This window comes from Bos grunniens, chromosome 4, assembly GCF_055505025.1.
Source record: "Bos grunniens cultivar Pamir isolate PY7600 chromosome 4, Bosgru_T2T1.0, whole genome shotgun sequence".
Lineage (NCBI taxonomy): Eukaryota > Metazoa > Chordata > Mammalia > Artiodactyla > Bovidae > Bos > Bos grunniens.
The window spans coordinates 105,981,250-106,001,780 of record NC_141168.1 but is presented as its reverse complement, the minus strand read 5'-3'; the positions used below and the strand labels follow the sequence as shown (position 1 = coordinate 106,001,780).

The following is a 20,531-nucleotide window of genomic DNA, read 5'->3' as shown; positions in this document are numbered from 1 at the left end:
GTATACATGAAAAATGTCTGTCTATTTAGATGGTTGTTTTGCTTTTTTTTTATTTTAGGAGTTAGTTAAGAGTCTCCCCACATGAGCAAAGATGTGTTGCAGAGGATGGGGTAGACAATGACAGGACTGCATAGAGGATTATCTCAGATTTATCCCAAGAAGTAAAAAATCATCTCTTCCTTTTATCTGGACATAGGTCTTTTGATGGTAACCCTGGGACTAGAGAATTACCTGGATGTGCATCCCAAAATTGCTTGGGCAGAATGGGGACTCTGCCTGTAGCTGTTACCCACCAGCACACTCCCCTGGAACATCATCCAAAGGAAAGCCAGCAGATGAAAGGAAGGAGGATTTTGTCTCCTCTCCTGTGAAAGCTTCTGGAGTGTGGGAAGATGTCAGGTTTACCTTGTATCTCCAAACTTAGCTCATACCCAGCACCAAGCGTGTGGTATATGCTCCATAGAAATGTGATGAAGGAAAGGATAGGGAGGAAGGCAGCGAGAGAAGAAAGGATGAAAAGGGGGATAAAGCCTCTATGAGCTCTACAGGATATGCTTCTAGAGCCTTCTCAATTCCAAAGGGGAGAGACAGACTCACCGTGTCCTACAAGGTTGATAAATACTCCTCCAAAAAAGTAACAAATGACAATTGCAGAGCTATTTGACCTGACAACTTAGGAACAGTTGGATTAGAAACTAGCCAGTTGTCCTGTAGTCTGGGGCTTGATGCTAACATGTTCAGAGCTGGAAGGGATCTTGAAGTCATTCAAGACAGCTCCAGGTGGACTGTAATATGTAACTTGACCATGGTTACATAGCTTGTCAGTATTGAAATAAAGACTAAAACCTGGGTCTCAAAGTTTCCAGCCCAGCATGTCTCACACTGCAGGTTTCCTATGTAAGGCAGAAGCAATAGCTGGTTTTATCCCTTCATATTTCCTGACCCAAGTCACTTAATATCTCCCCTTCCAGAAGTCCTACTAACCTTAAGCCTTTCCCTTAATACCATGGGACTTTAGCTTGCTAGGGAAACAGTTTGCATTGGTTCACAGAGCATTTATAGAATGCAGACTTAGAACTCTTATAAAAGCTTCATCACTAGGCATGATTAAGGCAACAGAAAATCCTTTATTAATTGAAACCCTGGACTTGAGAATATTTTTGTGCCCATTTGTTTTCTGTAGCCACTGCTCTTCACACTTAAGAGAAGCTAGAATGTAAGTTCCATGAGGGTAGGAATCATGCTTATCTTGGTCCTAAGTCTCCACAGTGTCCAGTAGATACTTAACTATCTTTTAAATGATTGAACATGACCACAAGTTCTATATTTCATTATTCCAAGAATGTTTCTTGATGTCCTCATCTGCAAATAATTGACAATATCACCCTTCAGTGAAATGCTTTTGAAAATCTCAACTCCACTTGGTCTCCATCTAATTAATTCAACACAGGATCTGATCACCCAACCCACAAGAATTCAAGCTCTGTTAGTCCTGATCTGCTCTGTTAATTAACAACCCTTACTCTGAGTGAATGAAGACACACTAAGGGCTAATATTCTAGAACTGGAAGAGAAACTATCAATGACTGTGTCTTCATTTCCAAGCCCTAGAGTTCAGAACAGAGATGAGTAGGCTAATAAATTGGTGTCTCCTTCAAACCACTACTTGTAGGATCTTTATTAGAGGGCAGACTGAGTTCTGTGTAAGGACGAATTGAGCAGGACCACTGCCCTCCATGTGCAAACAATACAGCTGGGGCACCTAATTTACATATCTCAGTAGGAAAAACAGGAACCCTGCAGTAAGCCATCCCTCTGTTCCTCTATTCTGATTACTCCTGAGGAACTTAACAAGTCATTTCTTCCAGCCCCAGAGTGCTCCCTAAAAGAAGTGCTGGTATATTTTCCTGGTGATGTAAGCACACGGTGAACATTTTAGTATCCTTATAGGTTAGTCTTCTAAGCAACCATCCGGCTGGTCTGTCCTTAATCTGACCCTGATGGCAGCCATCACTTGAAATGAAGAAGGCAATCTAGTTAGAAACTGCATTTGATGTTCCTCCTCTCTCAGTGGGGATAGGTAGCTCATCCATAAGGCCTTCTTGATGGTGGTGTCCAGGGGCCAGAGTTCAAGAAGCTCAGAAGCAGCGGTGGAAAGCAATATAAGAAAAGGCCACGCTCCTCCGAAGGAGTAGGTTTTCTGTCTCAGCAGCTGTAAAATTATAAATCAAAGATTAAAAAGTTAAGCCACTGCTCAAGTGAGGATCTTGGTAAATACAAGGCTTAAACAAAACCTGATGACGGATTCATTGGCATCAAAGTGAAGTCTGTGGTTTTTCAGACAATAGGGCAGAGACTACAGGAACACACAAAGTATGGCTAAGGATTCTCTGTGCCTTTGTTGATTTTGCTACACCAAAGAAAGAGGAAAAATTATAATGCTATTAAATACAAGTAAATCTGCATGTATAAAGAATGTAGAATGAGTATGCTAGGGAGGGACAAGCCAGGGGAAAAGGAGAGCCCGCAGAATCCAAAACCAGCCACTGTTTCCTCACAGTGCTTCACAGGGCTGACCTGAACGGAGTTTGATTTTCTGGCCTGAGTGAGAGTTGAGTAATGAATAGTATTTGGGGATAAACTTGGATTTAAGATGCCTTGAAAAGTGACAAGTACAGTGACCCAAGCTTCACCCAGTTCCTGGGCAACCAAAATGATTGATTGCCAGTGTAATTAACAAAATAAGAGTGAAAAGAACTGCACCCAGAGGCAGTCCAGGTGAAGCATCACTAGCTTAGGGTGTCTCTGCCCAAAACATCACAGGAAATTGATTGTTGCACCATTCCGGCAAGGTACCAGGCACAACTGCCAAATCAATGACTACCTTTGACTGTCATCCCCTCCCATACTGCGCCACTCTGTACACTTGCTCAGGCTCCAGGAACCCAAGCACATGTGCTAGTACTCATCCACTGAAATTTTTTTAATCCCACAAATACTAAAGAGGAAGTCTTCCAGTGTCTAGATTTGAGCATTTCATAGCAGAGTGTTAACTATTGTTGGCTTTAACATTCCTATGGGATGTTTGTAATTTAAAAACAGACTTATATGTACATGAAGCTCTTACTTAGTGTAATATGGGAAGAAGAGAAAGGAGGGCATGAGTGAGCAAGGAAAGGGGCAGGGCTGGCCATGCTTCTTATCTAATCTCACCACCATTCCACACAAACCCCCAGCCTCCAAAAGTGGGTTTCTTCAACTTTGCCTCCAATGACACTGAACAGTTGCTAACTCCAGACAGAGGAAGCAGGTCTGTCCTCGGAGCACATGGAGGAAAGGATCCTTTAGAGCTGACATCCAAACCTACAGAGAAGCCCCCTGCAGACACCAGTGATCATGGCTGCATTCCAGATGTCTCTCCTGGCCCAAAGCCCTTGGCTTTACAAAGAGGCAAACTGAAAGGTAAGTGGCTCATCCAGTGTGACACAGAGACCAACTAAACGGTAGGGCCAACACTAAGTCTAGATCTCCCAAATCCTACCCTACCCACCACCCTACCCACATAAATCCCCATGAGCACAACCCATTCTTTCTACTCCAAACACAGATGGGAGGATGACGTTCTTCAAACTCTAGAGCAGTATCTGGGTAGTGTCTGAGTAATAATTTCCCCTTCCTGGAAAACAGTCTGGTTCAGTGGGTCTCGGGGAGGCACAGGAATGTTACCAGGTGCCCTGGGACATTCCGATCTGCGAGGTATAGGAACCACCTGTGCTTCTGTTGTCATTTCTCTACCTATCAGCACCATGCAGATAGCTGGAAAGCCCCCCGGAGGGGCAGTTCTGGGGACACCCTCTGGAGCCCAGAGATCAAAGGGCTCTTGACCACTGGGGCACAAGTCAGAGCCCTGAAGACAAACACCAGCCTTGAAATCTCTAAGAAAGAATGCGCAGAATGTACCAGAACATTCTCCTCTGAGGCCCTGTCGACCTTAATGGCTTTGTGGCCAGCAGTATCCCAACTATACCCTCAAGGTTCTTGTATAACCAATCTTCTAAAATGTGTTGAGCCCCTACTTTGTGGACCACTGTGCAGAGGGGCTGAGATGCACAAAGAAAAGGAAGATCAACAAGTATATGTAAGAAGAGCATCAACAATACAGGCTGTATCACTGAAGACAGAAAAAAATAAGGCAGATCAGTCTCACACAAGCATGTTCCATGTAATTCAGTAATTTCCCAACATACTACCTGGTAGAAGCTTGTGGCATTTCCTAAACGTCCACCCTGGAGATTCTGACTCAGTGAGTCTGAGGAAAAGCCCAGAATCTGCATTTTTAACCAACCCCCAGGTAGATCCACAGATGGGCATTTGAGGTTCTTATATCATTTTCGAGGGCTGACTGTGAAGAATCCAAAGGAATCTAGCTTGGTTGCTTTTTATAGTCATGGTTTATAACGCCTCAACATTCCTAGCCTACTCAAACTGACCCCTGGATACATGTTTGTTTGGCTTTGCTCTTCTTAGCTCAGTGTTGGCTTATGCGATCTTCCTTCTTCTTTCCTCCTGTTTAGAGCTTCTTTCTTCTCGGTAAGAATTTGTTTTCTGGTAAGGGGTGCAGCTTGATTCTTTAGGGAAACACATGGGCAAAAGCCATATGTTGTATGATTCTATTTATATGAAACACCTAGAGTAGGCAGATCTATAGAGACAGAAACCAAATTAGTGGTTGCCGAGGGCTGGGGGAAGAGGCTGGGGAAGTCTGAGGGATGACAGCTAACAGAGATACAGGGTTTCCTTGGGGGGATGATATAAACATTCCGGAATTAGATATTTGTGATGATTGCACAACTTTCGAATATATCAAAACCCATTGGACTGTACACTTTAAGATGGTGATTTTTATGGTATGTGAATTATAACTCAACTATTGAAAGCCTCGTGTAGGGACTTCCTTGACAGTCCAGTGGTTAAGACACTGTGTTTCCACCGCAGGGGGCGCAGTGCAGCCAAAAAAAAAAAAAACCCCAAAGAGCTCAATGTAGAAGGACGGGCCCCACATATCACACACAGGTGGATCACCTCCCTGGGACCTCACAACTACCAAGTAACATCTCCGGGGAAACAAAGGCAAAATTTTGCGAGGGTAGCTGACGACAATAACAGCACCACTTACTGCACACTTGCTATGTGGCAGATATCATAATATTAATACATAATACATGGCTATCTCAGATTACCAAAGATGTGAATACTATTATTTTTATTATACTGTTATTGTCAACATTTTACAGATGATACAATGGAGGGACAGTGGGATTAAATAACTTGACCAGGCCCATAGCTAATAAGGGACAAAACTGAGCACCAGGAAGGTATGGTTAAATAAGCACCAAAATACTCTGCCCAAAACCGTGTCCCTCATGGATCTGATAGTCACTAAGATTTGGGGAAAATAGAATCATAATAATAGTGATAAGAATGTAGTGAAGAATTCTTGAATGCATTTTATGTTCCAATCCCTCTACTAAATTCTCTACATCGATTATCGCATATAATCTTCATAAAAAACTCTGTGAGGTAGATGCTAATGTCATCCCCAATTTACAGAAGTGGAAGTGAGGCAGAGAATGCTTAAATAATCTGCCCCAAACCACATAGCTAGTAAGTGATGGAGCCAGGATCTGAACACAGATACTTAGTGTCAAGTTATTTTGTCAGAGATCCAAATTTAGATTCCTACAGGGTCTGAGGATGAAAGAATGAATTGAACAATTTGGCTTGAAATGCCAAACAGTATCTACCCATCTTTTATTTATCTATCAATAAGAAATCACTGCAGATAGTGACTGCAGCCATGAAATTAAAAGACACTCCTTGGAAGGAAAGTTATGACCAACCTAGATAGCATATTCAAAAGTAGAGACGTTACTTTGCCAACAAAGGTCCGTCTAGTCAAGGCTATGGTTTTTCCTGTGGTCATGTATGGATGTGAGAGTTGGACTGTGAAGAAAGCTGAGCACCAAAGAATTGATGCCTTTGAACTGTGGTGTTGGAGAAGACTCTTGAGAGTCCCTTGGACTGCAAGGAGATCCAACCAGTCCATTCTGAAGGAGATCAGCCCTGGGATTTCTTTGGAAGGAATGATGCTAAAGCTGAAACTCTAGTACTTTGGCCACCTCATGCGAAGAGTTGACTCATTGGAAAAGACTGATGCTGGGAGGGATTGGGGGCAGGAAGAAAAGAAGACGACGGAGGATGAGGTGGCTGGATGACTGAACTGAACTGAACTGAAGTCTATAGATACAGAGACATGATACAGTTTTCTCTTAATACTGTTAATCCTTAACACTCTTATTTCTTAAACAGATCAAAGAAAAAGAATAGTAATGGAAAATGACACTTTGCTTCAATGTTGGGGACACAAAAAGGAGTGACGACAGCAGTCAAATTGGAGGAATAACATGCTTCATCTAAAGGGGAAGCCACCCTTCAACTCTTGGTTGCCAGGTGGGTAAACGGTGCAGTAGTGCCCTATTTTCCGAGAGAAATTTTAAAAAGAGTTTTACATGAAATCTTTTGGTTTTTTAAAAATGGCAAAGAATCCCGCAGACTGTAGCTGGCCTGTAGTAATCCACTCTCAACCTCCAAATAAAGTAAATTACCTCTGCCAGCAGCTCTATGTGACTGGAATTTAGGATTGAGGGTAACACAGTGACAAGATGAGTCTGGAAGGGTGAAGAGGGGCCATGGCATGAGAATCCTTGATGCACACCGGGGGAAGGTAAATCCCATTCTACAGGCTAGGGAAAGCAGACGCTGTGTTGTTTTGTTTTAGAAGAGAAGGGGACTAGATCAGAAAGACATTTCTGAGAACCATGAAGGACAAAATATGTGGGGAAGATAGCTGAGACCAAACTGATGACAACTACGACTACAGCCCAAAACCACAGTGGTGCCAATGAAAGCAAAAGAATGACTTAAAGCAACTAAGCAAAGACTTTCCTTAATAAATGATAGATCTCCTTATATCAAAAGAGCATATACATATGCTATCACATAGCTATAGCATCACTTCATAAAGAAAAGACCATCATCAAGAAGAAGGAGAAAGCCAACTTGAGAAAGAGAGCTATGAGAGAAAGAAGAGGGGTTTCAGGATACAACTTGTTTGAGGCTGGGTTTGGCATGTAAAAAGGAAAGAAAATGTTCTTGGCTAGGGGGGAGACAGTCCGAAAACTGCCTAGGAAAACAAAAGAGAACAAGAAAAAAAAGAGCACATACAGGAAGAGGTTAGGTCTTTAAAAATTAAGAAGATATAGGAAATCAGCAGGGGAAAATGAATCAGGCAATGAAGATCAGTGCAGGTCCCTAAAGTCCATATTTAATGCAGATGAGAGAAATCAGGCAAGGCATTTTTAAAAGATACTGTAGTAAAGGCACCAAGGAGATTGCTTTAAGAGAGACAGAACTCAAGAATAGAGACCACAGTATAAGTATTCATAGGGAATAGAAGCGGAGAAGGCAAAGGCACCCCACTCCAGTACTCTTGCCTGGAAAATCCCATGGACAGAGGAGCCTGGTAGGCTTGCAGTCCATGGGGTCGCGAAGAGTTGGACACGACTGAGCGACTTCACTTTCACTTTTCACTTTCATGCATTGGAGAAGGAAATGGCAACCCACTCCAGTGTTCTTGCCTGGAGAATCCCAGGGATGGCGGAGCCTGGTGGGCTGCTGTCTATGGGGTCACACAGAGTCGGACATGACTGAAGCGACTTAGCAGCAGCAGCAGCAGCAGGGAATAGAAGAGAAGAAAAGGAAGGCCAAAACAAGGGAAGCATTTTAGCTACTGGAGATCAATAGAGAAAGATGAATTTTAGAGATGTCAGAAAGGAAAATATGACAGGATTTTGGAATATTCTCAGAGAGAAAATAAGGGCTATTCTGTAAAAAAAAAAGAAAAAAGAAAAGAAAAAAATCCAAAGTTCTCTTTCCACAATTACTTAAGAAGCATCCCTGAGGATGGCCAAAGATAATACCAAAGCCACATTCCAAGGGCATGAGGGGGAGAAAGCAGCTACCAGAAAGTTCCAAATGGGAAGGGAATGAAAAACTTCATCTTTAGCAAACTTGCATTTCATTGATTATAGCATGGCCCAGACCAGAATAAAGTGTGCTACAGAACCAGCTTCTTCAGAGGTGACTTTGTGATAGTCCAGAACATTCTGAAAGAACTGCAGCTGTCACAGAGGCAGAGTCTTTAAAAGGAGGAGCCTTCACCAGAATCACGATCCAGAGATTAAAAAGGACCACTACCAAGAAAGATCTTACTTAAAACCATAAAGGTGTACACTAAAGGGGTAGAAATACAAGGAGAGAGGAAGGAGCAGTAAAAAGGGACTGTCACTGAAGTGTGGGTCATATAATACCTGGCAGCTTATGTACAGTATTTAAATCCCGCATCAGAGAGGCAAGGTTACTCCATTTTGCAGGAGAAAGTATAAAATGCACTATGGAGAATCGTTACTAAAAGCCACATAGATGATAAGTGTCAGAGCCAGGTCTTACTGGATTTTCAAGCCCATGCATTCTCCACTATGCCACCCTGTTTGACTATGGGCCATCTTCCACCCAGATTACTGCAAAAGCCTTCCCAACAGGCACAGCTCACCCTCTCCATCCCACATCCAATATGTAGCCCAGCAAGAGCAATCATTCAAAGACACAAATTTCACTGTGGCCTTGCTCAAGCCCCAATAAATTCCCTTTGATTTTCAGGGAAGTCCAAACTACTCAGCATTCCCTCCAAGGTCCCTTGGGATCTGGCCCTGCTCACCTCCCCAGCCTCATCCCAAGCTCCTCTCATTGCAGGTGACAAGTCAATGATTCTGAATATATTTAAGCCTTTGGAATGCACCATGGATCATTCTCACCTCCAGATCTTTGCACATTGTCCCTAACGCCTGGAGCACTCTTCTCCCTGACCTCCTAACCTCTCCTTTTAGGTAGTCTAGATAACAGTACACTATTTTCTCACAAAACTTAACACATTTGATTGGAATTCTCTCTTATCTGTTCTGAGATCCCTGTACTGTATCCTCCTCTTTGAGTCCTCTCCTGTCAATTAGCTGCAGGAGGAATGATCCTGTATCTATCCTTTTCACTCCTGAATCCACAACACCCAGCTTGTGCCATCAGGTGCTTATCAGGTACTACACACGTATGTTTCCAAGTGGATAATAATTTGATAAGGCAAGGGCCATCACTCGTTGCTAAGTGAAGTGACATCAGTGGAAGCCAAACCCCAAAAGCCCTACTCTTGGCATTTGCAATTTATTGTCCACCGCTGAAGATTCTTAGACATTCTGAAAACTTCACTGATATTTTTTGGAACATATGATCTATATGCTTCCTGTGCTCAGGGCTATAAATAATTCCAACGACAAGGTTCACTTCTTGCCCTAAACAAGCTTACAGTCTAGTGGAGGAGCTTTCATTTTTGCCAACATGTTGCAACACACATTCTCTCTAAATCCTTTTAAGGGCCCACTGACTTGAGATTATCAAGTTTATCAAGAATTTGGTAATTGCCGTTTGACTCCTAGAGGTTCACAGCGGGCTTGAGGACTGAAGCCAAATCTTACTCATCATTATCATCCCAGTGGTTATATAGGGCCTGATATATAACAAGAGGTTTAAAAATCACCAAATGAGTGAAAGAATAAATGGACAAACGAACAATCAAATAAGTCAAGTCTTGGAATAAAGCTTTGGAAACTGGGTCACAGTCTTGGTTCTCCTCCATCACTAAACAGATAAATGACTTGGTGATAAGTCCCCTTATCAAGAACCAGCCCATCAGACCCACATAGATACTGACCAGCCTGCAGAGTCAGTGGAGCATGGGGGCAGGGAAAGAGGAGCAGGGTAGAATTTTTTAAATCGTTTTGTTCCCTCAGGTTTCGAGGGGAGATGCTATGGGCAGACAGTGCCCATGCAGAGTAGAGAGATGGCTTCACCTGGCCTGCTACCACTCCAAGCCTGCTCCCTGAGGCAGGCGACAGAGGTCAAAAATAAGTATGTAGATAGATCAACAGTGTTCATCACACACTTTCACTACCTGGAAAGAAAACGCTTTGGTGGCATACTAAAGTGTATTAATAATCACCAACATGAATAAATATCCAGTTGAAACAGACGTTTGCTAGTTTCTGTACCTTTCAAAATTAGAACCAAAAATCTGAACAGTAACAGCTATCTAAACAGTATCCTTTTCACACACACACACACACACACACTCCTGAAATTTTCCTCCCTGTTGCCGTCTTGTTAGTTATTTGAATAAACATTATTTCTGCCACTCGTTTTAGCACCAAATAGTACCTTGTAGTCGATGGGGGAGCATGGTGGGCTGCCGTCTATGGGGTCGCACAGAGTCGGACACGACTGAAGTGACTTAGCAGCAGCAGTACCTTGTAGTCAGTTAAAAACCTTTATCAAAGGTAAGAGTATGGTACTATTTTGACACCAGACAGTCCTTTGCTTTTGTGTGGAATCACTGAGTTGCCTGAACACTGTAAGATTTTGCTTTTGTGCAGACAATCAGCAGGTCATTAGCAAACCCCATACAAATCGCCCCGGACTCAGGATGGAACCCTGGGGACCTGAAGCCATAAAAGAGAGAAGATATGGTGTTGCTGACAGTTGCTTCTGATGGCTGTTTAAAAAGTACGATTGCAACCACCCAACGGCTTAATACAGTACAGCTCTGAGCTGTTCACAGGGCAAATTCTGATTAACAGTATCGATATTCGTTATGAATTTTTAAGTTTTGGTGGAGCACTCCATTGTATCCTACTATTAAAGGGCAAGACCAAACAAGCTCTTTTATGAAATGACCATGTTTATCATTACTTTACTGCCTCTGGTTTTGCCTATTGGTGAACATGATACAACCTATAGTTTATTCAAATAGAGGGTGGGCAGGAGTCCTGCTGCATATTTAGAAGTCACATGAAGATATTTTTGCATAAGAAAGTGAGGGTGAGATAAACTGAAATTCAGTGTATGAGCCAGAATTTGCCACTTTTACACATGCACATATGCATGCTGAGACTCATACACACACACAGGATAAGGTCTATTTCACTACATCCACATCTGGCAATGATGCGGGCATAGTGAAAAGATTTCATATCCCCTCAAGAAAGCCCTTAGGCTACAAGAAAAATCATCCCACATCTAATAAACCCATCTGAGATATATCTCCCATATGGTAAAGCCTTATTTTGTTTTATTCCAACAAATTGGTCCTTGGATTCCTCTCACAGCTGTTGCTGCTATTGTTGAAGCCGTGTTGAGCCCTGCAATGACCATGATGTTGTGAACAACAGCCAGATCCCTGTGTCACTGGACTGTGCAAGCATTAAGTGATATCACCTGTGAGGAGTACTGAGCACTCAAGATATTTAAAGCTCTGATACATAAAAAGGGCTCAACAAATGGGGGTCAAAAATATTTTTTGATTAGAATATTCTGAGAGTTTAGTCTCAGGAAAAAAATGCAAGTAGATTCCTAAACCAGATTACCAAAAAAATAAGAAAGCTGAAATAAGTCAACAAACAAATAACTTTCTCCTTCACTATTCTCTACCATAGTTTAGTTTGGCTTGAGGAACATTGGTGTGTGCCACAGGAGACACAAAGACAGATGTGGCCACTCCCTGACTTCTGCTAGAGGAATGACACACCTGGGGCTCTTTCTAAGTCGTGGCTTTTACCACGGCAGCAGCATTTAGAAGGCCTATTGCATGCGTGCGTGCTCAGTCGCTGCAAAGTGTCCGACTCTGTGCGACCCCATAGACGGCAGCCCACCAGGCTCCCTCGTCCCTGGGATTCTCCAGGCAAGAACACTGGAGTGGGTTGCCATTTCCATCTCCAATGCAGGAAAGTGAAAAGTGAAAGTGAGGTCACTCAGTCGTGTCCAACTCTTAGAGACCCCATGGACTGCACCCTACCAGGCTCCCTCGTCCCTGGGATTCTCCAGGCAAGAACACTGGAGTGGGTTGCCATTTCCATCTCCAATGCAGGAAAGTGAAAAGTGAAAGTGAGGTCACTCAGTCGTGTCCAACTCTTAGAGACCCCATGGACTGCACCCTACCAGGCCCCTCCGTCCATGGGATTTTCCAGGCAAGAGTACTGGAGTGGGGTGCCATTGCCTTCTCCATTAAATATCTCTAAGAGATAGCAAATTTTAATTACATAACACAGTGTTATCAATTATAGTCAATATGTTACACATTAGATCCCCAGACCTTGTTACCAACCCCTCCCTATTTCCACCACCCTTATCATAACAATTAGCTTTTTCCTATTTGAGGGGGTCTCCTTCTTAATTTACAGCTTCCATAAGTAGAGGAAATATCTTTTTACTTTGCTCTGACTACCAGAATTGGTGGACGTTTCAAATATGCTCAAAATCAACGTGAACTAAATGTATGCTCAATTAAAAAAAACGCTAATTACAGCAAGACTATAATTATAATGTTTACCTTATATATAAAATACATTACAGCTATCACAAAAAAAAAAAAATCACCAATATCAGGAGATAATTCTAATCCTTTTGGTCTACCTGGATGGATCATCTGCAGACATATGGCCAATTTCCTCAACACTTTAAATTGTTCAATATAATCACTTGTCTTGTAGGTGAGGTTTTCGCACTCTCAAATTTTCCTTTCAATTTTCATCCAATTTCAGCACATTCCTTTCTGAAGTTTAAGCGAGGCCTTGCCTGCTCTGGGTTAACTCTGGGCCACTTCTGGCAAACTTGGGACTGCGGGGCAGCTCAACTCCTCCTGTCCATCTTCCACGCCTTATGAGCCTTGTTGCCCTCTGTTTTACTTTCCTCTGAAGTTTTTCCCCACTTTTTGAGGATGGATTTAAAAGCTCCCCTTTTCCATGCTCTAAGACGAGCAAAAAAGAACGAAAAATAGGGCTAGAAGGGTGAGCAAAGAGGGAAATCCAAGAATGTTGAGGCTCCTCCGGCTTTACTTAACCTCAGTTTCTTTTCTTGTGGGTGGCCAGAAATGGATGGACATTTTAGAAAGACTAACGGGGAAAAGCTGCTAGGAGGAGACAGAATGTTGGAGAGATGCTAGGAGAAGAGACATTGTTAAGGAAGTAACCTATCTTGACTTCTCCTCTTCCTCTAATCTCTTTCCACAAGTCACCAGCTAGTGGGACTCCTGGTGGGACTGAACCCTTCTAAAGCTCTGGGTAGATAGAAAGGATGAATGGCATGAAGCAAAAATTCCACTCTTAAAAAAAAAAAAAAAAAAATCCAATGTCCCTAGGGCCTCTAGATTCATTGCTCAAGCGCTTTTCACTGCGCACCACCCACTCTCCCAGGCCAACACACACCACCAGGCCATCCCACACCTGAACTTCTGGTTGAGCCAGAAGAGCGCTGGAAGTTTGGAAGCAGGGCCAGAAACTCAGCACAGCGCTGGGCTCAGCCACCACCTCTACAGTGCTGGGAATCCACCATCCCCAAAACAACCTCCAGAAAGCTCTGGGGAGGCGCAGCCAGGAATGTCAGGAGCAATTTGGGTTGGCACCAGGGAAGCCTCACCCACTTTCCCACAGGGCTCCAGTCTTGGTTACGTCAGAGAGCGCAAGAGTGTCCTGACCCTCCTCCCAACTTCCAGTTAAACCAGAAGTTGGACATTCAGGGGAAGGGCCAGGAATGTGGACATCACTGCCACAGTTTCCATCACAGCTCACAAGCACAGCCCAGGCCATACACGTGTGTTTGTTGAACAGAAACATTCAGAGAGTCTGGTTAAAAAGGAAATACTCTGTTATAGACTTTGAGCAATAATGGCTGTCCTTTGTTGAGCCCTTACGGTGTGTGAACTAGACTCTCGATGCAGTAGGTCATTGAATCCTAACAAGCACTGTAAGTCTCTCCGTTTTACATACAAGGAAACTGGGGTTGAAAAGAGCACAGCAACTTGATTCAAGCTACTAAAGAGACAGATCCCACGATTCCATTCCACATAGATCTGACTCCAAAGCCCATGTTTTTGATTACTGTGTGTAGAAAACCAAAATTCTACAGCTCTGAGACTATTCTTCCTGGATAGGACTTTAGGGCATTTTGACCTTGTTTTGTTGGAGGAATAGAATTCAGTAGCCAGACAGCACGTAGTATCCTCTATCTGTCAGTGCCTAAGGCCAGAAAAAGATTCTAGTAAGTCAGATAAACAAGCATCAGAGATAACCCACCCACAAAACAAAACTTGAGGGACTGTGTGGGAGGGAGTGTGAATTCTGGGTTCAGTCTGGCTCATAGTTAATTTATCTCAAAGTTAAAGTCATTCCTTTGTCTTTCAAGGGCAGCCAATACATGAAAATAGATCTACCATGAACTTCAGTCACAGCTCTAAATAAATAGGCAGCGTATTAACATGTGACATGAGCTCTTCACTTTCCAAGTCACATTTTCATGAAAGATACTGATGAACTGACACCAAGGAGAAGTATAGCAATGCACTTAGGAAAGTTCTGGAAATTTCCTGAAGAAAACAGTAGATGCAAAAATGAAGACAAAGTGAACACTGCCTTTATGTCTGAGGGCCCCTCGCTCCTAAGGTAAGAGCACCCTCATGATTTTACAGCAGTTTCAAGAATAAATGTAATTGATAACATAATTACGAAATAAACATGTTGAGACACTTTTTTCACCTTGAGAATTCTCAAGATGATGACTTTGCAGATATTAGGACTATTTATGAAAGATTCTAGTCAGCCCATACTGCTATTATTATTCCTCACTCCAAGTGCCCATGGGTTCCCAGGACATTTCTGTTTGTATATGTGGTTATCAGGGGAGTGGCCCCTGCTAGTGGAGAAAGAATGACCACAGGAACCAATCAGTTAATATCCCCACCCTCTCAAGACCTCCCGACCCATTGTCACGACTGCTTTTCCTTCCGTGAACTAAGAGCTAACAACAGGTGTGCACCTTCTCACCCCTTTCTATCCTACAGGCTCCTTCCAGGAAAAAGGATGCCCTTCTAAGAACAATGGTCCTATGAAACAAGCAGAACGAAGAAAATCAACACCATGTCTACTCCAAACTCTCTCAAAAACACAGATACCCAAAATCATAGGCCAGGCCTACAAGGCAAGCCAGTTCCCAGTGTGATATAATTTAGAGAGAATCAAAAGATTCCAGGGTATATATAACAAACTGCTTTCATTTATTCATTTGATCAGCCAATATTCATCAAGCACCTGCGTTGGAGAGTGTGTAGATGGTAGAGATACAACAGTCATAGGGATGCCAGATTTAGTGGATAAAAATCTCATATTTTACCTGGCAACTTCAAATGGTCAGCAAGAGATAATACCTGACCACAACGCATTTACAATCTAGGGTCCTCTGTGACACATGTGGTATGAAAGTTGCTCAGTTGTGTCCAACTCTTTCTCTAGGCCAGAATACTGCAGTGGGTAACCTTTCGCTTCTTGTTCGCTTTCTCGTTCAGGGATTGAACCCAGGTCTCCTGCATTGCAGGCTGATTCTTTACCAGCTGAGCAACAAGGGAAGCCCTATGCATTCCCTAAAAAATTTTAAACCCATTAACTAATGCACAAGCTGATTTTTCTGATTAGCTTCAAAGTAGAATGAAGAAATAGATGGAATAATACACAGAAGAGGTTTGTTTTTAAGGGAAAAGAAGAGTTAGAAAGGTTCAAGGCAAGGCACACATGAGTAGAATGTCACAGAGGAAGTAACAATGATTGACCAGAGATAATGCAATGACTCTGTGTCCCTAGTTGGGTGGCAGGGGGTCATGTGAAAGGATCCTAGTGAAGAAATTATTGCTGAGAACTCAGCTTGTTTCACCTGCATTCCAAGTTAGTGACAAGTTAGCCGAAAATGTTGTCAAGGTTGGTAAACATTTCAATTAGACCTGAGCAGAGAGCATCGAGTGGGATCCCATGCCAACTTATGGTTTGGGGTGGAAACCATACAAAATGTGGTGGTTTTATAGGGTTTGAACCTGAAAGCAAGCAAAATGTGGTGGTTTGAGCAGTGTTTTTCTTGGAGTTTTTTTAGGTACTCAGGCATAAAAATTCACAGTCAAGCTTGGGAGGTCCAATCTGAAACAATAAAAAGTTTTCACACTATCCTTTCAGCAACCACAAGAAATAGCCTTCCAAGAGAAGTTGTTGACTCTTTATTTTAATATCTTTTAAATATGGTTGGTAGAAGAACCAGTTAGGCCATATTTATGTAGCAAAAACTGGCTTTGATATTTGAAGGAAGGAAAGAGGCTGTCTTTTTCATATTATCTACATAGGAACAAGAAAGTAGGGGGTTTTATGCATGCCATTGTGTTAATCATAAAGTCAGTGAATGATTAGTTCTCTTGGCAAAAGTTTCTTGGTCAGCCTGCTGTGAGCAACTCCATCACTTGAATCTGGAGTGAAACCGGGAGGAGTAAAATATTTGTTTGTTTTATATGTCAGTTATTAAAGCCACTGCAAATTCTTCACAGAAATACGTGCAGAATTAATATATAAATAAATAGGAAGTGGCACAAAAGAAGGGGCAGAAATGGAAGGATCCACATGCATGGCAAACCTTACCATTTCCCTTACTTGTTATTTAAAACTCCATGGCATCTTTAAAACTCAATATCATTTTATGTCTGATGCAAAAAACAAATTTCTGTCTCTCCATTTTCCCCCCTTTCCCTGATCTCCTTTGTCTGAGCAGGTAACTGAAATGCCTTGTGGGAATGTGTGAGTGTGGGGTGAGGGCTGCCCTGGCCTTTGAGTAGGACGGATGGCAGAGGAGTACCTTGCCAGAGTGCAAGAAAACAAGCTGCACGACCTTTCCCAAGCTTTTCTGGCAGCATCTGTGAGGCTCATTCTCTGGACCTGCAACCAAATAAAAACATTTACTCTAGTCTTCAGTTTAGAGAGCCTAATGTCCCTTCATCATCATCTGTTGTTCTCACAATGGTGTGGAATTTCTTTTTTTATTTTTAAATTTTGTACTCCTTTATTTTATTTTTGAGGAAGCTAGAAGAAAGATTATAAACAACGGTTGCGGTTTACCTGAGCAGAACAGCAGGAATCATCATTATTATCATTTAACCCATATATTTATTGTTATTCCAGGAAAATCTAGTTAATTTGGACCTTGTGTCTTTAAAACATCTGATAATTCCAACATGGCGAATCAGCTTAACTGTTCCTTTGGTGGAAAAGAGTTTACAAATCTAATTAAATAAGCTTTGCAGGGGGTGATTAATCTTAAGAAAACAAACTGCTTTCAAACACTCCAGTAATAACTGTTTCTGACAATTAATGAAATGATTACAAAGAATTCTGACCTACTCATTGAAGCAGACCCAGTTATGAGCGCTCAGCTGCAGATTATTGGTCCCTGGCTTGTGTAAATATTTTCTATACCATAGGTTACAATATTCTGTGTTCTCATATATCATAGTTTATACTGCTCTTCCATCAGATTAGCCTTCCATAGTGAGGGTTTCCCTGGATTTCTTTTCAAGAGTTGTTGCAAAGATATCAGTAAAATAAGCCTGGATGGACTTTTGAAGATGTTTATGATCCCTCCAATCTCTATTAATGACTTTTTCTTGTACATATGTCCTCTAAACTAAGGAAATAATTGGATTCATTGGGAGCCCACTTGACCAGAGCATTGTGATACTTAAAACCTCATTGTTAACACTTATATAGATAATCCATATCACTATTCAAGGAACATGTCGTATGGTCAAATGCGTAAGGATTCAACAGGTAATCCAACTTGTCCAGGAGTTCATCAGTTAAAATGGGAAATTTATGAAGATATTTTGTCCTGAAAATGCTGACAATTCACTATAGAGTCTCAGGTAAATTCTTCATAAAGTTACTTATGGGAATAAAAGTTATGTTCCTTTGAGACTCTCCTTGAGGGATACTAAGTGAAAAACTAAGTATAGAATTATATTTATAATTATAACTTATTTACAAATAAGAAAAACAGGAAGAAAAGGTTGAATATTTATTCATTAAACATATATATATATATGGCATATTTACTGTCCATCAGGCTCAGTTGTGAGCTCTGAGAAAGAAAGATAAATACTATATTGTGCTTGCACAGCTTATAATCTAATTAGGGAGACAGATAAAGCAGCAATGATAATAAAATCTACAAAACAGAGGCATAAAGACAGACACCTAATTTCAAACATCAGAAAAGACTCCCGGTATTATTGGTCCCCAGCTTGTGTAAATATTTTCTATACCATAGGTTACAATATTACAGTATTACAAATAATATAATAATATACAGTGTTACAAATAATACCTAAGGTGGAGAGGTAAGAAGTTAGCCAGGGTGAGCTTTCTGGAATAAGGGGATGCCATATGCAGACACAGAACCCGAAAGGCCTTGTTAAGCTTTATATTGTTGTCAGTGTTCAGCATTAACTAGTATTCTTCAAATACCTACTTTTCACAAAGCACCTTGTTAACCATTTTATAGGCATTTCACCTTATTCTACCATTGCCAGATAAGTCAGTTCTATTGTTTTTCTAGTTACACAGCAAGGAGACTGAGGCTCAGGATCATCCAGCAGTCGGACTCAGAGCCCTCCGTGGTCACCCTAGGCTCTGAAGCCTCCTCAGATATGGCAGACTACAGGGTATCTTTCCTCTACAGGCAGTGGAGAGCCACTGGGGATTTTAGGTGAATCTCCTAAAAGTAGGTCTAACATTTTTTTATAAGAAAAAGATCCCCATTCTTTGCCAAGTGTTGTGGGTTTTTTAAATCTGTTGAATCAATACCTTGATTACATCTAGCAGAATTTGATTTCTACCTTGTTTAGAAAAAGATCAGTGACTTTAAAAGGTCCTTTTGTGCATGTGAATCATAACCCCAGAATCAGGAAGTAAAAATGATGCTGTCTTCAACAAACAGGAATGGCAACGGCCACATGTTACTCTGACATGCCACACGGAAACCCATGTGAGTTGTCACACAGCATATAGGGCAGACTCCATTATTTATACCTATTCTTGTGGGGGTAGGGCCAGATTTCTAAATCCAAACACTTTAAATCTGAATACTTCTTCTTTGCTTTTAATTGATGGTTTTTAAAGGGCAAGATTTGCTTAGAACCATGTTAAAGATAGAAGAGTAGAGCCATAGTGACCTAAAATGATCTAATTTTCTAGAAAATTACTACTTTCTACAAGCTGCATAAACTTTAATTTAAAAGACAAGGAGGTCTATTCTCTCTTTTTACACCCATGTGACATGCTAGGCTCTTAGGATTTTGGAAAAAGGAAAAGAGCAGATTGAAGAGATTAGAATTTTTAGCAAAATAAATATAATTAAGAAATACTGCTTATTTCCATCTTTAAGGACTGACAAGTAACGAACATTTGTTGATTTTCCAGAGAGAAAGTATTTTCAACTTCAAAATACATGTAAAGTAAGCTTACAAAGTGAACCACAGAGGCAGGTTAAGTCATAAGTAAAATGCACAAATCAGCTCATATGAACATGACAATATATTTTTCAGCTAAAATCACCAAAATGAGCATTCCTGGGATGCTTGATGCAAGCATCTTTATGTATCTGCATCCAATAAAACATCTCTAACATCTTGTCAAGAAATAGTATGGTAACTTCCACAACAAATTTTCTAGAACCTGATTTTAGTAGTTGTAGAATGGGTTTAGAGGAACAGATCAAGGAAAAGGGAGGCCACCAAGGTGAGAGCAGACAATGAGTCTGAAAATAACCTCAACAACTCACAGTACACAATCTATGGCCACTAAAGAGGTGTCTGCTTAAATAATCACTCCTGGCGTTCTTTTTCCTTCATCTGCTTTCTCTCCTTGCTCTCTTCCTTCCTGAACTCTCTCTTCCCATCTCAGTCCTCCTTTCAAGCTGTGCTCCCAAGCCAGTTGTCTAAAATCACTTTCAAAGGACACATTTGATGCAAAGCAGTCTCAAGTCCTTTGTCCTACTTATAAAAGCATTTGGGTAGCCTCAGTGTCAGTGTGATTTGGGCTGTCATGGAGGCTGACCCATTGAGGTTAAATGAAAATCAACTATAATAGGAATGATTGGAAGGAGAAAAGGGTTTGTTTTTATTTAAAACAAACAAACAAATTCAGATATCTGCATGTGTTCCTCCCATTCAACAAGTTCTGAAGAAAACTGGGTGGCATTATAACTTCATAAGCAATCTCCTGCAAGATAATGTCGAAGATATGACAGAAAATTGAGAAATAAGAAGGATGTGTATATAGCACAAACATTTATGATTATGTACACATCACTTGTGTTGAGTATGTAGCTCAACTCTACTAACTAACTGATTAACTCTATTTATATATATGAGAAGTGGTTTGAAAAGCACTGTAAAATTTATCTGAGTGTATATATGCAAGCAGAGTACTGTATTGTGTGTATAAATATCAGGT

General features: G+C 41.4%; 1 long non-coding RNA gene across 2 annotated transcripts in view; it reads right to left on the bottom strand.

Moving 5' to 3' along the window:
- Nucleotides 1–1,107: 1,107 nt before the first annotated feature.
- LOC147374634 (uncharacterized) overlaps nt 1,108–20,531 on the bottom strand; it is a 37,284-nt gene continuing 17,860 nt past the window's right edge. The window contains exons 2-3 of one of the 2 annotated variants that reach the window (XR_015162993.1): nt 16,879–16,958; nt 1,108–2,212 (exon numbers count right to left, since the gene is read on the bottom strand). This is a non-coding gene — a long non-coding RNA (uncharacterized LOC147374634). The remainder of the gene's footprint in view (nt 2,213–16,878; nt 16,959–20,531) is intronic. The other variant, XR_015162994.1, reaches the window with a different exon arrangement.